General features: G+C 38.9%; 1 protein-coding gene and 1 pseudogene across 1 annotated transcript in view; one reads left to right on the top strand and one right to left on the bottom strand.

Annotated features, from left to right (window-relative positions):
* The window catches only part of VAV3 (vav guanine nucleotide exchange factor 3), a 310,644-nt gene that overhangs the window by 47,907 nt on the left and 249,828 nt on the right, over window positions 1–12,909 (top strand). The gene's annotated exons all lie outside the window — the stretch shown is intronic.
* LOC120585305 (uncharacterized) lies at window positions 9,119–9,234 on the bottom strand (annotated as a pseudogene).

Below are 12,909 nucleotides of genomic sequence, written 5' to 3'. Positions count from 1 at the left end.
TTTTTGTGGTGGGGGATATTGTATCTCTGGTTTTGAATATGGATTTCAGTTTGAGGTATGTTTGAGGGAGATGATATAGGGCTGTATTGGTAGGGAGGACAGGCGGGTCTTCTGGACTTATTTGGGAGCCATTGAAGTCAGGACTGAAATTATATGTCCGATAAAAAGGAATGCCAAAGAAGGGACCCTGAGGAGTGACATTTACAGGGCAGAAAGGGCAGAAGGCCGTACGTAAAACGGTGACACAGTAGTTAGAGGGGTAGGAGAAATCCCAGAGAAAGCATTGTCCTGAAGACCAGCGACCATAGTACGGAATCATACAGCCGTCAGATAAGAAAAGAAATAAAAATCCAGCCATCAGCTTTGGCAACTGGGAGGTCCTGGGTGATTTTTTTCATTGGGCGGTGTGCATAGCATAGGGGTGGGTCCTGGAAAAGGACAGGGCAGCGAAGCCACTGCTCTGACGGGGGCTGTTCACACCGGGCCGTGCACCTGCCGGTCGTCACGCCATCACACGCCCTCGTGTTCACGCGCTGAGAGTAACGTCTCAGCACGTAGCGGTGGCATTAAATGATGTCAGCACCTTAGCTCAGTGTTTTGGAATAAAGCATCTTGAGGAAGCAAGGGCGCCTTTTCTCACCTGCATGAAAGGTCCACGTGAGCAGGGCCTACTAAGCGTCCTGAGTGTAGACAACTCTGCAAGTTCTTGTCGGAACCAATTTTTGATGTGGAAGAAAAGAGGAAAGTTCTGTATGACGGAAGCGACGGGAGAACCATGTCATCCACAGGTTCTGGTTGAGATGGGTTAGCAGAGAAGGAGCCAGAATGCAGAGGCTGATGACGAAAGTCAAGGTGTCCAGCAGCCGGGCGATGGTGGACAGGAGTGGAAAGCAAAGGAAGAATGTGAGGCAGATGCAGAGGGTTGAGAGGAGCTGGTGATGGCCTGAGTGTGACTTAGCAAGGGGGTCAGTGTGTAACCTTCATGGTCATAGGGCGGGGGGGGTGGGGGGGATGAGGAACAATTTTTTTTTAACACAAAGGGAGGTGTTGCTTCTCGGAAAGTGCGAATTCAGTTTTGGTTGTATTTAGTTTGAGATGGCTGGGGTGTTGAGATAGGAATTTCAGGTAGATATACAGAGTTTTCCAAGAAACTTAACATAGGAATCAATTCTGTTAGTTTTTAGTTGAAGTTATGAGACGCTGATGGCGAAGCATGCTTCTGTGGTAGGAATCTTAGATGACTGCCCTCACTAGTCTTCACATCACCCTGTGAGATTGGTATTGTTATAATTTCTATTAGAGGTTAGAGAGAGTTTATCATTTGCCTGGCATCTCTCAGCTTGTAAATGATGAAGCTGGTGGTCCAATGAGGCCTCTCTGCCTCCAAAGCCTGCATCCTTAAGCCATCTTGCCTTCTGCTTCCATCCTCAGCTGTCACATTGCGAGGTGACTAAGGAGTTTTGGAGAGTGAGTAACACATCTCTGGCAAAGATGATATTTGTTTTTCACAGCCTCTGTTTTACATTCGTTACTTCAAAGATGATTTGATCAAGCCTTTGATACAGCTGTCGATGTTTCCTGCTGTCTGAATCCTTTTGGAGATGCTGATTTTCTTCTGAAAGAGCTAAGGGGCTTTTCCTTATAGGCTTAACATTCAGATATTTTAAAAACCAAATATTCTGCTACCTTTCTTTTTTTCTCTATAGCACATTTCCACACCTTAACTTTGATTTTTCTTTCCTTTTCGTGTATCACCTGACCTTGTTGAGAAGGAGGGAGATACACCTCAAGCCTCGCCAGTTAAAACTGTTTCACACTGGTAGATGTTCTCATTTCAGTCTGAACCTAAGACTAGTTTAATAATCCAGATATGTTAGCCATTGGGTTTTTTCCCTTAGTACAATAACATCAGCATCTGTGGCTGGGAAGTTACAAATACGTTCCTTAACTATTCGGTATGGCAAACACGAGTGTGCCTGTATATAAGCAAGTGCCTTATTTTGGGAGATTCCACAAATATGTCAGTAAAATTATTATTTTTTTAAATTATAATTTCATTGCTATTCTATTGGCCTTCTATATGTCAGATTTATAATCTCATTGCAGGTGATATTATATTTGGCTTAATTTCATAAATATTTGGCATAGTTTCATTGCTAGTTTCTTGAAAGTTTAAACATGCAGGATCTCAGGTTATTCTAAAATGTGTAGGATACAAGAGAAAGTCATAACCGTCTACTTAAAGATAAAACGCATAGTATAAAGGAAATTCATCGAAAAACTCTAAGATTATCATCTCAGCGGTACTTCCGTGCGTGGCAGTGGTGAAAGGGCGCAAGAGGTGATGTTACCAAAAATAGATGAGATTTATTCCTCCCGCATGTGAAATAAACATTATACAATCGTCACAGTTAGACAGATGACACAGAATGGAAGACGAGCAGAGTCGATGGAACAGTGGGAAGGACATGGCGACAATTACCTTTCCGTTCGTTACACTGATTATATAAAGTGGTTTTGTATAGTCCATCACAGATGACCTTCTTATTAATCATGTTAACAAGTTAGAAAACTAGATAAACCTCTAGAGACCACCCTGGGTTCAGCCTCCTGGCCTCTGGGCTGGGGTTAGAATCCATCCACAACAGAGTTTCTCAGACTTTCTTGGTTTACAACACGTTTAGTGTCTGTTTTTTTTCCCCACTTCACTCCTAGGCCAACACAATACAACAAAGAACAGTAGCGTTTTTGTTTTTAAGTAGTCAGCTATAGACAACTTAATGGTTGTCTGAAAATAAGACTGCACATAAACTGAAAGGAAAAATGAAATTTTATTTCTTTCTTTAATACTCAACAATGACTTACTAATGGGAGGTGTATGCCCGATGGGCACTCCGCAGCTTCTCACATCTTGGAATAGATCACACATCACCACGCTGTCACTTCCTGTTCCCCATTGATCGATGTGATGTATTTACTTTGTAATCACAGCAACTGCTGAATATTCGGCTTCACAAAGATATGTCATTGAAAGCAATGTAGTGTGATCTAATGATGAAACTGCATATTAATTTGAGCTAGTAGTTCGTGCAGCGTCTGACAGATAGTGAGTATTCCTGTGATTTTTTTGAAAATTTAAAATATCCTGCAGGGTCCTGGTGGGTTTTCTGTGGTGTTCCAGGGACCAAGGTATGTAATTTGAGAACCACACATCAATAATCTTATAGCTAATAGGTCATGGGAGAAAGACTGGCAATGACTTGCCTTCTAGTGCTGTGTAATAACATAAGTAAATCGTCAGATAAACTTCCTGGGGGCCCAGCCAATCTAAATGATCTTTCCCTTGTCATGTCATCAGTTTTCATAGCTATATTTTCCCCAGGTGGTCTGACTGTTATTTACAGTCTAGTCATCTTTACTAAGTACAGCATCACCTATTTTATTGCCAGTTGTTTGATTTTATGTGTAAGTGGGTGACACAGTTATTACCAAGTTTCTGCTATAAAAGGTGTATTTACATAAAACATACAAGGCCAAGAAATACTCGTTAACATAAAGCTGAGTGAGTAAGAACTTGTGGACTATTTTCCTGAGCGTTTAATCGCACAACAACATAAATGGTTGTGTGTAAGAGAAAGCTATTAAGTTCACAGAGGCCACAGAGTCCCTACTTGTGGCTATACTGTACCATGTTTTTACTTCACATACTTCAGTGGATTGCCTAAATCCTGTAACTTGTATACTATGTAGCAAATGGATGTCTATCCATATGTAACTATTTCAAATCATTAAAAATATCAGGTGTTGGATTTTACTTTGCAATGTGTTTGGTGCAGATTTGAGTTTCTCGAAAAGTAGAGAAGTAGAGAATTTTAGACGTTTCAGATGGCTACTGATATATATATAATAGGTATGCCGAAAGTGCATAAACATGTAAAAGACTTAGAAATTTTATGGAGCAAGGACTGTTGAAAGACCTAAGGAGATTCCTGAAGAGATAGGGCTTCAACCATCAAGGTAAGGATCAGAGTTACCTGATGTATTTTGCTTAGGTGTTCTGGGAAAAGCCACGGAGTGGAAGGACGACTTTTGATCTGCTTTCAAAACCCATCTTTACGTGTCATTATTAATTTGGCTTTGGACAAGTTACTTCACCTGTCTAACCACATGTACCTCACCTAGAAAATGAGAACAATACCAATGTTATAGAATGATCCTAAAGATTAGATGAAGTTAACACCACAAATGACATTGTTCAGCCTGGTACATCCTACTGCTCAGAAAGTTCAGTGAGTGAACTCTCCCTCCTGTCCTTGAGCTCACACATGCCTCCTAATTTCTCAAACCTCCCCCGAACACTCTCGTTGACTGTCATGTGCTGTGCTCCCACAGCTGTGAACGCACCCCTGTTATAGCTCTTATCAAACTGTACTGTAATGATTTGTTCCTGGATCTCTCCTCTAGTGGGCTGTATGGTCCTTGGGGGGTGAACCATGCCTTAACAGTACCTTGCCCAGAACTTAATAAGTGCTCAAAAGTGATATGGAGTGAATGACGTGACTGGATGGTTGCTTACCTGTCAACTCACCTCTAGGATGCCTTAATATATTTGTATGGCTGTGCTCTTGACACCCTACTCTGTGCTTCTGAGTGCTTAGTAAAAAATATAGATGCCTTCATGATTCATTTGTAGAAAATGATAATTGTATTGAACAAAGTCCTCTAAGAAACTTTTCTGACCCCACCCTTCTAGGTAGGCTAACCATTCTATTCTTTGTGCCCTCAGAGAACCATGCTCATACTTTCATCATCTGCATCACATTATTTGAACGATCTTATTGCACTCATATTTGTTTGCGTGTCTGTTTCCCTGATGGGTAATAAGCTCCTTGAGGTAGGCACTCAGTTCATCTCTGCATCCTCAGTACTCAGAGAGTATTTGTTGACAGATGGCCTTTCTCAGATTGAAGTGCTGATTTGTTAATTTGATTAGGATGAAGAACCTTCCTAGTACTTAAAAGACTTTGTTTTTAAATTGAGCTACATTGTATAGAATACTTTGAAAGGTGTTTTGTGATGTTTCCTCGTTCTAGGACACATCTAAATATAATATTCAGTTATTTATATTCATGTATAATATGTAATCTACTGCATGTTCAATTTACTTAATGTATTTTATGGAAGATGTGTTTTCTTTAGCTGTATTTTACAGGAGATATATTTTAAATACCAACAAAACTCCCAGTGCTGTGAAGTATCTGAGTTATGTGTAATAAAACATAGTGAGCCAGGAATCTGCTGACTGTTTCCTATTGCCCTAGAGGTTGAAAGATTTGTTTTGGAAAAGTCATTGTTATGTTATTAATGTAAACTAATGTGTTAAGTAACAGTGCACTTACAAGGAGACGCCTATTCACCAGGCTTGGTGTATAGGGCAGAAAAACCACGCTCCATTCAGAAGGCCACTGGCCACGGTGGAAACTCACCATTTCTTCATGGAGTTGATGACAAATGTTATTTTCTCATCTTATTTTTCTCACATATTTTTTCAAAGTTAAAACAGCCTTTTCATACTTGTAGATGAATACTTTTGCTTATAAATGTAATTTCTACTTCTGAAGAAAGTGGAAGATGAAATCTCACTGCCCAGAGATAACCATTATCAAATTTATTATATGTACTTAAACATATATATACAGGTATAGATGCATGTATTATGTATACATGTGTGTACATGCTCACATGCACTCACCCGTATTTTACAAAATGAGGTTGTACTACAGGTACTGATTTTTTTTTTCCGCTTTATTTTAAAACGTCAGTGATTTTGTCAATATTTTCAAATTATAATGGCATTCTTTACTCATAAGAATAAAATCTCTTTTGTGTAAAAATTACCGGAGAATAAAACATCCTACCTAATTGTTTCCAAGTTGGATAAGAGTTTGCTTACTCACATTTTTAACTCTTTTTTTCTTTTAATGAAAAAAAAAAATTCTAAAATGTGGTGTAAAAGTGGTTCTGAGACTTTGGATTTTATGGACCAGTGCGAGGAAGAGTGGGGGGACAGTTTTGGCAACGAAGGGCAGTGATCAAATCACATAAAGTATCTTAGCATGCACTATCACCTTCGTTTCATAAGAGAGGGCTGATTCTAACACCCTACACGTGGGAAAGGCACAATCGCAAAATGCCAGAAGTGCCACATGAGGGCTCAGAGAAGTGGTTCTGAAGAACCATCACAGTTTGAACGTGCTGAGTTATTGTGCAGTATGCAGGATGTATGCATGGGATGTGTTGCAGGAGGCCAAGCGATATGACCTGCTTGTCCAGAAGCATAAAAACCTCTAGACTGAGCTGAGACCGTGGGATCTTTGCTGCTGTGTGGGCCGCCCCTTCCTGCCTCACTTCCTTTTCTCATAAACTGGCTTCTTCAGCTTTCCATCGGCCCCTGGCCACCCGTATTACTGTGGCTCCTTGCTTTTTTCTGATTTACTAATTCTTATGGTTTCCCCTGCAGGAAAAAGCTGAGCTTTTAAGATACAGTTTTAAAAGCTTGTAGTTGGTGACATTTATTAATTTATTTAGTTGTTTATTCAATACATATTTATCACTGTGTTTCTTTAGGCAACCGAGAAGACAACCCCAGCCTTCGCCTGTGGGAGTTCTCAGTATAGTGACATTTGCTTTGGGTCTTTAGCACATTTGGGCAATTGTCATTGTTGCTTGCTCTTCTTATGTTATGGCCCTCTGTGTACTGGGTTAAGCCTTCGGTAGATTTTAGATTTCTTTTGAGTCAGCCTTTTTTCCTCCCCCTTATATCGGCTGAGTGCTGAGCAGTGTCCTGCTCAGTAAATTTCTTTTCCTGTTTATTTCTGGAGAAGGGCTTTTCGTGGATCTGATCAATGTCTAGCATCAAATTCTAAAAAGAGTCAACAAAGGCAAGGGAAGTAAAAGCAAAAAATAAATGAATGGGACTATATCAAACTAAAAAAGCTTCTGCACAGCAAAAGAAACTGTCAAGATAAAGAGTCAACCACCAGAATGGGAAATATATTTGCAAGCAATGCCTTGGATAAGGGATTAATATCCAAAATGTACAAAGAACTCATACAACTCAATAACAACAAGAACAACAACAACAACAACAAAAAAGAACCCCAGATGATTCAATCAAAAAATGGGCAGAGGACCTGAACAGACACTTCTCCCTAGAGGACATACAAATGACCAAGAAACTCATGAAAGGATGCTCAACATTGTTAGCTATTAAGGAAATGCAAATCAAAACCACAATGAGGTACCATCTCACACCTGTTAGAATAGCTGTTATCAACAGGACAAGTAATAACAAGTGTTGGAGAGGATGCAGAGAAAAAGGAACCCTCATACACTGCTGGTGGAACTGCAAATCGGTACAGCCACTATGGAAAACAGTATGGAAGTTCCTCAAAAAACTAAGAATTGATCTACCATGTGATCCAGCAATCCCTCTACTGGTTATTTACCCCAAAGACTTGAAAACATATTCAAAAAGATATTTGCAGACCGATGTTCATAGCAGCATTATTCACAGTGGCCAAGACCTGGAAGCAACTGAAGTGTCCTATGATAGATAATTGATTGGATAGAGAAGCCGTGGTACATATATGCAATGGAATATTACACAGCCATAAGAAGAGATGAAATACTGCCATTTGCAACAACATGGATGGACCTCGAGATAATCATGCTAAATGAAATAAGTCAGACAGAAAAAGTTGAAAACCACACAATATCACTTATATGTGGAATATAAACCTAAAAGCAACAAATGAACATGACAGACTGTGTAAACAGAGACTCATGGACATGGACAATAGACTAGTGGTTACCAGAGGGTGGAGGGGAAGGAGGAGGTAGATGGGGTAAAAGGGGTCAAATATGTGGTGACAGAAATCTAACTATGGGCAGTGAACACATAATGCAATATATATATGCCTTACTATTGAATTGTACACTTGAAACTTACTGGATCTCGTTAACCAGTGTCACCATAAAATAAATAAATAAATAAATAAACCGCCCCCCCCTCCCCAAATAGTCAAACTCTTTAGTCCCACACGTGGCCTAAATTATAGACTAAGCTGCAAATACAGTAGATTCCCTTTCTAACACATAATAAAAAGTGGCTTATAGGTCTGGAAAAGTGTTATAAATAGAATCTGACATTTCTGCAGACATAATTTTTTAGAGATTGTGTCTTTGATAAATTAGTGAATGCCAGTGTTTTTGAAGATAAGACTACAAGCACCCAATACCATCCTCCCCCCCATACACACTGTACTGGTATATCAGGCTTGGGTTATGATTAGGAGATTTTGTGTTTGTGAAACCGAAGGACTTTATAGGAAACATAAATTGTGGGGGAGCAAATTTGTGAGTAAACAGCTTAAATTTTTGTGCAAAAATTTTTCTCATTGACATTAAACAATAAAAATGGTACACTAAATAAAGGGAATATACCTGACATTTTAGTTATCGAATTGGCAATTTTGGCTGCTGTGTAATTAATTTAGTGAATGAGGACAGTGGGGATTCTGATGATACTGGAAGATGCATAGTTCTTGGGTGGGGATGGGGGCGGGGCATGCTGCCTTTTGCCGAAGGCCAGTCCTAAGGACTTGCTCAAGTAAAGTCTAAGTCATCAGCTGATTTCTTTTTTAACACTTGGCTTATGTCCGGTATGTTCAGCCAAATGCAGGTTGCCCCCTGATATTTTACAGAAAGGTTCTGCAGCTCTCCGGCTCCCTGAGCTGAACATGGTGTGTCTGTTGTCTTGGTGGAATCAGAGTCTCTCACGTGCTGTGACCATGCGGGGCGGTGTGTGGCACCTCCTCTGGAGGGGTGTCACTGACGTGGAGTCTGAGGTGAAAGTGGTTCCCCATTGGGGCAGATGCATCTCATTTCTTGTGTCACCTCACTAAACACCTCAGTGCAATGGCAGTGTTCTGTTGTTACTGCCGAATTGTATCATGGGTAAGTTCTCGTGAGCTCCGCATGCACGATAACGATAAAGCATTTTTATTTCTGCGTGATTCAAGTTTACTAGATATAAAACTTTTTTTATTATTATTTATGCCTACAGCACCTGGTCTTCCTAGGTGGTTTCCCATCCAAATACTAACTAGGCCTGACCCTGCTTAGCTTCCGAGATCAGACATCGGGCTTGTTCAGAGTGGCATGGCTATAGACCATGGACTGTGGCTCCACTGGGGCACGAACCCACGTGTAAAGCAGACGTGCTAACTGCTACACTGTGGAACCACATCCTAGATATAAAACTTAATAGTTGTGCAGAAGTATGCCACATCTGTATGTGTTGAGCAAGAAGGGCATGTGATCAGGGTGGGATTACTATTTAACAAACTGTTAATAATGTTACTTTTATTATAACTCTTTCAAAGTGTATAGAAATCAGTAGCCAATCACCTGCCCTTCCACTTAGGGCTGTATGACCTTGGGCAAGAGTTTAACTTCTCTGCCTTCGTTTCCTCATCTGTAAAATGGTGATCGGCTACCACGAGACTTCTAGTGAAGGTCGAGTGTGATGTGTGTGTGTATGCACACACTAATGCTTAGAATAGTGCCTAGCACATAGTCAACCTGTATAAATGTTGTTCTTATTATTCCATTTCCTGCATTATTTTTACTACAGCTGATGACAAGTGGTATGAAGTACAATATAAGTATAATCCAGTATCGAGTGTGATTTTCTGTGCCTTTGAGGAAATCTAATTGGCTTTAGCTCCCATTTCATGTCCCGAGTGAGTCCAGTGTCTTCTCTAAGACGTCTCTGAAGCCTTGGGACCTGAGTTCTAGCTGCTGCTTCTCCTGCCTCCTTATAGCTCTTTTTTCTCTCTAGATCTCCAGTGGACAGCTTAGTCCCTTCCTCTTGATTTCTCCTTATTTCCCTGTCCCCTCTCACTAGGCATTTGGGTTGGTAGCAGACTTTATGGGAGGTTTGGTCATTGGAGGGGAGAGGGGCTTAAATCAATAGTACATAATTTACGACACCTTTTGTATTAAACATGGCTAATGGGCTAGAAGACGAATTTTGAATGTGATAAAGATATTATGGGCATGTGGTAGATTGGGCAACTTCAGGCAACTAGGATACTAGATGTAATTTTATTGTCCTCTGCTATTAGGGACGTCTCTGTGGGGAAAATGTTTGAGAAGTTACATTTGATAATTTTATTAAATGTGAGCAAATAGTTTGAAATGAAAGCCGTCTCTCAGTCACTGTTATGTAGTATGCAGGTAAAACTGTAGTGTTTAATCTACCATTAAAAAAATAACAATTACTATGAGAGCATTTATTGTCATTAATTTTTAATTAGATAGAGAGTAATAAAACCAGATTCCCCACCCCTCTTCTCTCTTCCTCTCTGTCCCTCCCACCCCCCATTTTCTTGTGGGCTACATGGCCAGATTTGGGAATCATTTTGCTTTTCCAAATGTTTAATTTCATCATAATGAAATTTCTTATGTAATGAGACTTGTATCACTTTGCTTCTAATGAAATTTTAGCTTGTTTTAATTGGGATGTCTGAGGATTTGTACTAAACTATTCTACAGTCAGGAAAAAAAATTCTATTTTAAGCAGACTTTTTACTTAATACCTTGGGACCAGATTAAATTTCCATTTTTTTTCTTTGAGTACTGAGAATTGTACTTTTATTTTCAAATTCACTCCATGCCGAGTTATCCCTGTATGAAAATTCACTTGAAGGGAATAACAATTTAATACCACCGTTATTTAGAATACAGGCTTTAGTGACTATTCCTGCCTGAAATGTAAAGGAATGTCCATTTCTGGTCAATTATTGAAAATAAATATTTGCAAGAGTGCTTTCGAAGGGTGATGCTGGCACTATTAAGTTGGCCCAGTCTAAATCAACGTTCTTCGTGCGCTTTGACTGATTTTGGTGCTACCTGCCTTCGTGTGCCAGGGGACTTCCTTCTCAGGAACTGGCGTGTTCATCATAAATGATGACACGCTACCCTTGCATGGATGCTGCATGGACATTCATCTTATGAAGGAGTTTCGTTGTTTCGTGATCTTATGGGGATGTTAATGACTATAGTAGCCTACTTAAAAAGAAGTTGGATATGGTAAAAACAATGCCATATTTGGTGTTTGATCTTTTAAAAAATAAGTTCCCGGTAACCTTGATCAGAAGAACACATGAGCTCCACAAAAGGTTATTTTTTAAATCAAATATTCTTTTTGCCCTGTGATTTCTGTGATAAAGCTGGAGATGAGTACTCCTGGGAAAAGTATTTTTTTTCTAGACATAGAAAAATCAAACTTTAAAAGAAGCAAATATTTAAAATTTAGTCTAGCAAAGTATTAATAGAAAATTATTTATCATGTTATTATAGAGTCTTGTTACAACATAAGTCACAAAACAAAATTATAGTGCTAAAACTGAAAGTGATCAATGGCAGAATAATCAGCAACATGAACATTTGACTGAGTATTTTCTTCGTAGGATGACATTTGAGCTTTAAAAACTTGACCAAGATTTTTGCTATAAATACAATTTTTATTTTTGCACTTCCTGGCCAGATAGGACTTAGCCTATTTCTAAACCCCATACAAGCAGGTACATGGGAAAGAGCTAAATAAAGCTAACATCAAAATATTAATGCTGACATTTAAAATGGGTATAGAACAAAAATGAAATTGAAATTGTGTGATGTAATGATGATCATTTTGTAAGATGTAGGTGTATTACATCATATTAAACTTATACAATGTTCTATGCCAGTATATCTCAATAAAGCTAGAAAAAAGAATAAAATGAGTATAGGAATGGGGGAAATTTTAGGCCAAGAAAAGGTTATCTTTGTCCTTTTCAGACTCGAGAGCATGGAGGCTGACATGAGCAAGCCTCATACTTGATTTGCAGAAATTCAAGGAAAAATATTTACTCACAAAATAATTTCATAGAATGCCTATAATTTTTAACAAATGTATGTTTAATGCATTTATTGCAGTCTTTGTATACAAATATATATTAGTCTATCCCCTCTTGATTTCATAACTCACTGTCTTTTTTCTTAATAAGGTAAGTAGTAGTTTCGATATAGCCTAAATTCAGATAGTAAGCTGAAGTTGAAGAACAAGAAAGAGAATCAGAAAAATCAGGTAAAGGAAGTTTATAGGAGAGTGAACAGAATAGTAATGATGCTTGCATTTCTACAAGTCCGTAAGGTTTATGCAAATCCTTGGACTGTGAACTTCTTGGGAGAAGGGGCGTGTGTGACTTCTGTATCTTTGGCACCTGTCCTTGTATCAGCCTTGTATCTTTGGAATCAGCCTGTGCTTAACAAGGTGCCTTGTACTTATTGGGCACTCAGTTGGTACTTCATGGGTGAAATGAATGAACAAAACTTAGAATTCTTATAGATTATCTCACCTAATACAATAGACCTCTTAGGGGTATAATTATCTCTATTTTATAAATGGAGAAACCAACACTCACATGGGTTAAATGATTGCCTAATAAAGACAATTCCATTAAAGATGGTATTCCACCATTATGACATAGTAATCATATAAAATTAGGAATATATTTTTATTTCATTGGCCATCCTTTTATAATCAATAGCATTAGGCAATATCTAGTGAACATTTATTGCTTACCAAAATTATGCTTGAAATTCATAATTTCACTTGGCTGAGAACTGTCCTCTGGAGGAAGATAGAATTATCTACATTCTATAGTTTGGGGCTTGGAAGTTAAGTAAACTTTCTGAGTTCACTTAGCCTGTGGGTGGGTGATTTCAGTACAGGCTGGTCTGACTCTTGAACCTATTCGTACCCACTGCACTAAACTACTTCCTTACAACCACATAATT

Source organism: Pteropus medius, unplaced genomic scaffold, assembly GCF_902729225.1.
Source record: "Pteropus medius unplaced genomic scaffold, Ma_sr-lr_union100, whole genome shotgun sequence".
Lineage (NCBI taxonomy): Eukaryota > Metazoa > Chordata > Mammalia > Chiroptera > Pteropodidae > Pteropus > Pteropus medius.
Note: the sequence above shows the minus strand (reverse complement) of the source record. Positions and strands in the feature narration are given on the sequence as shown.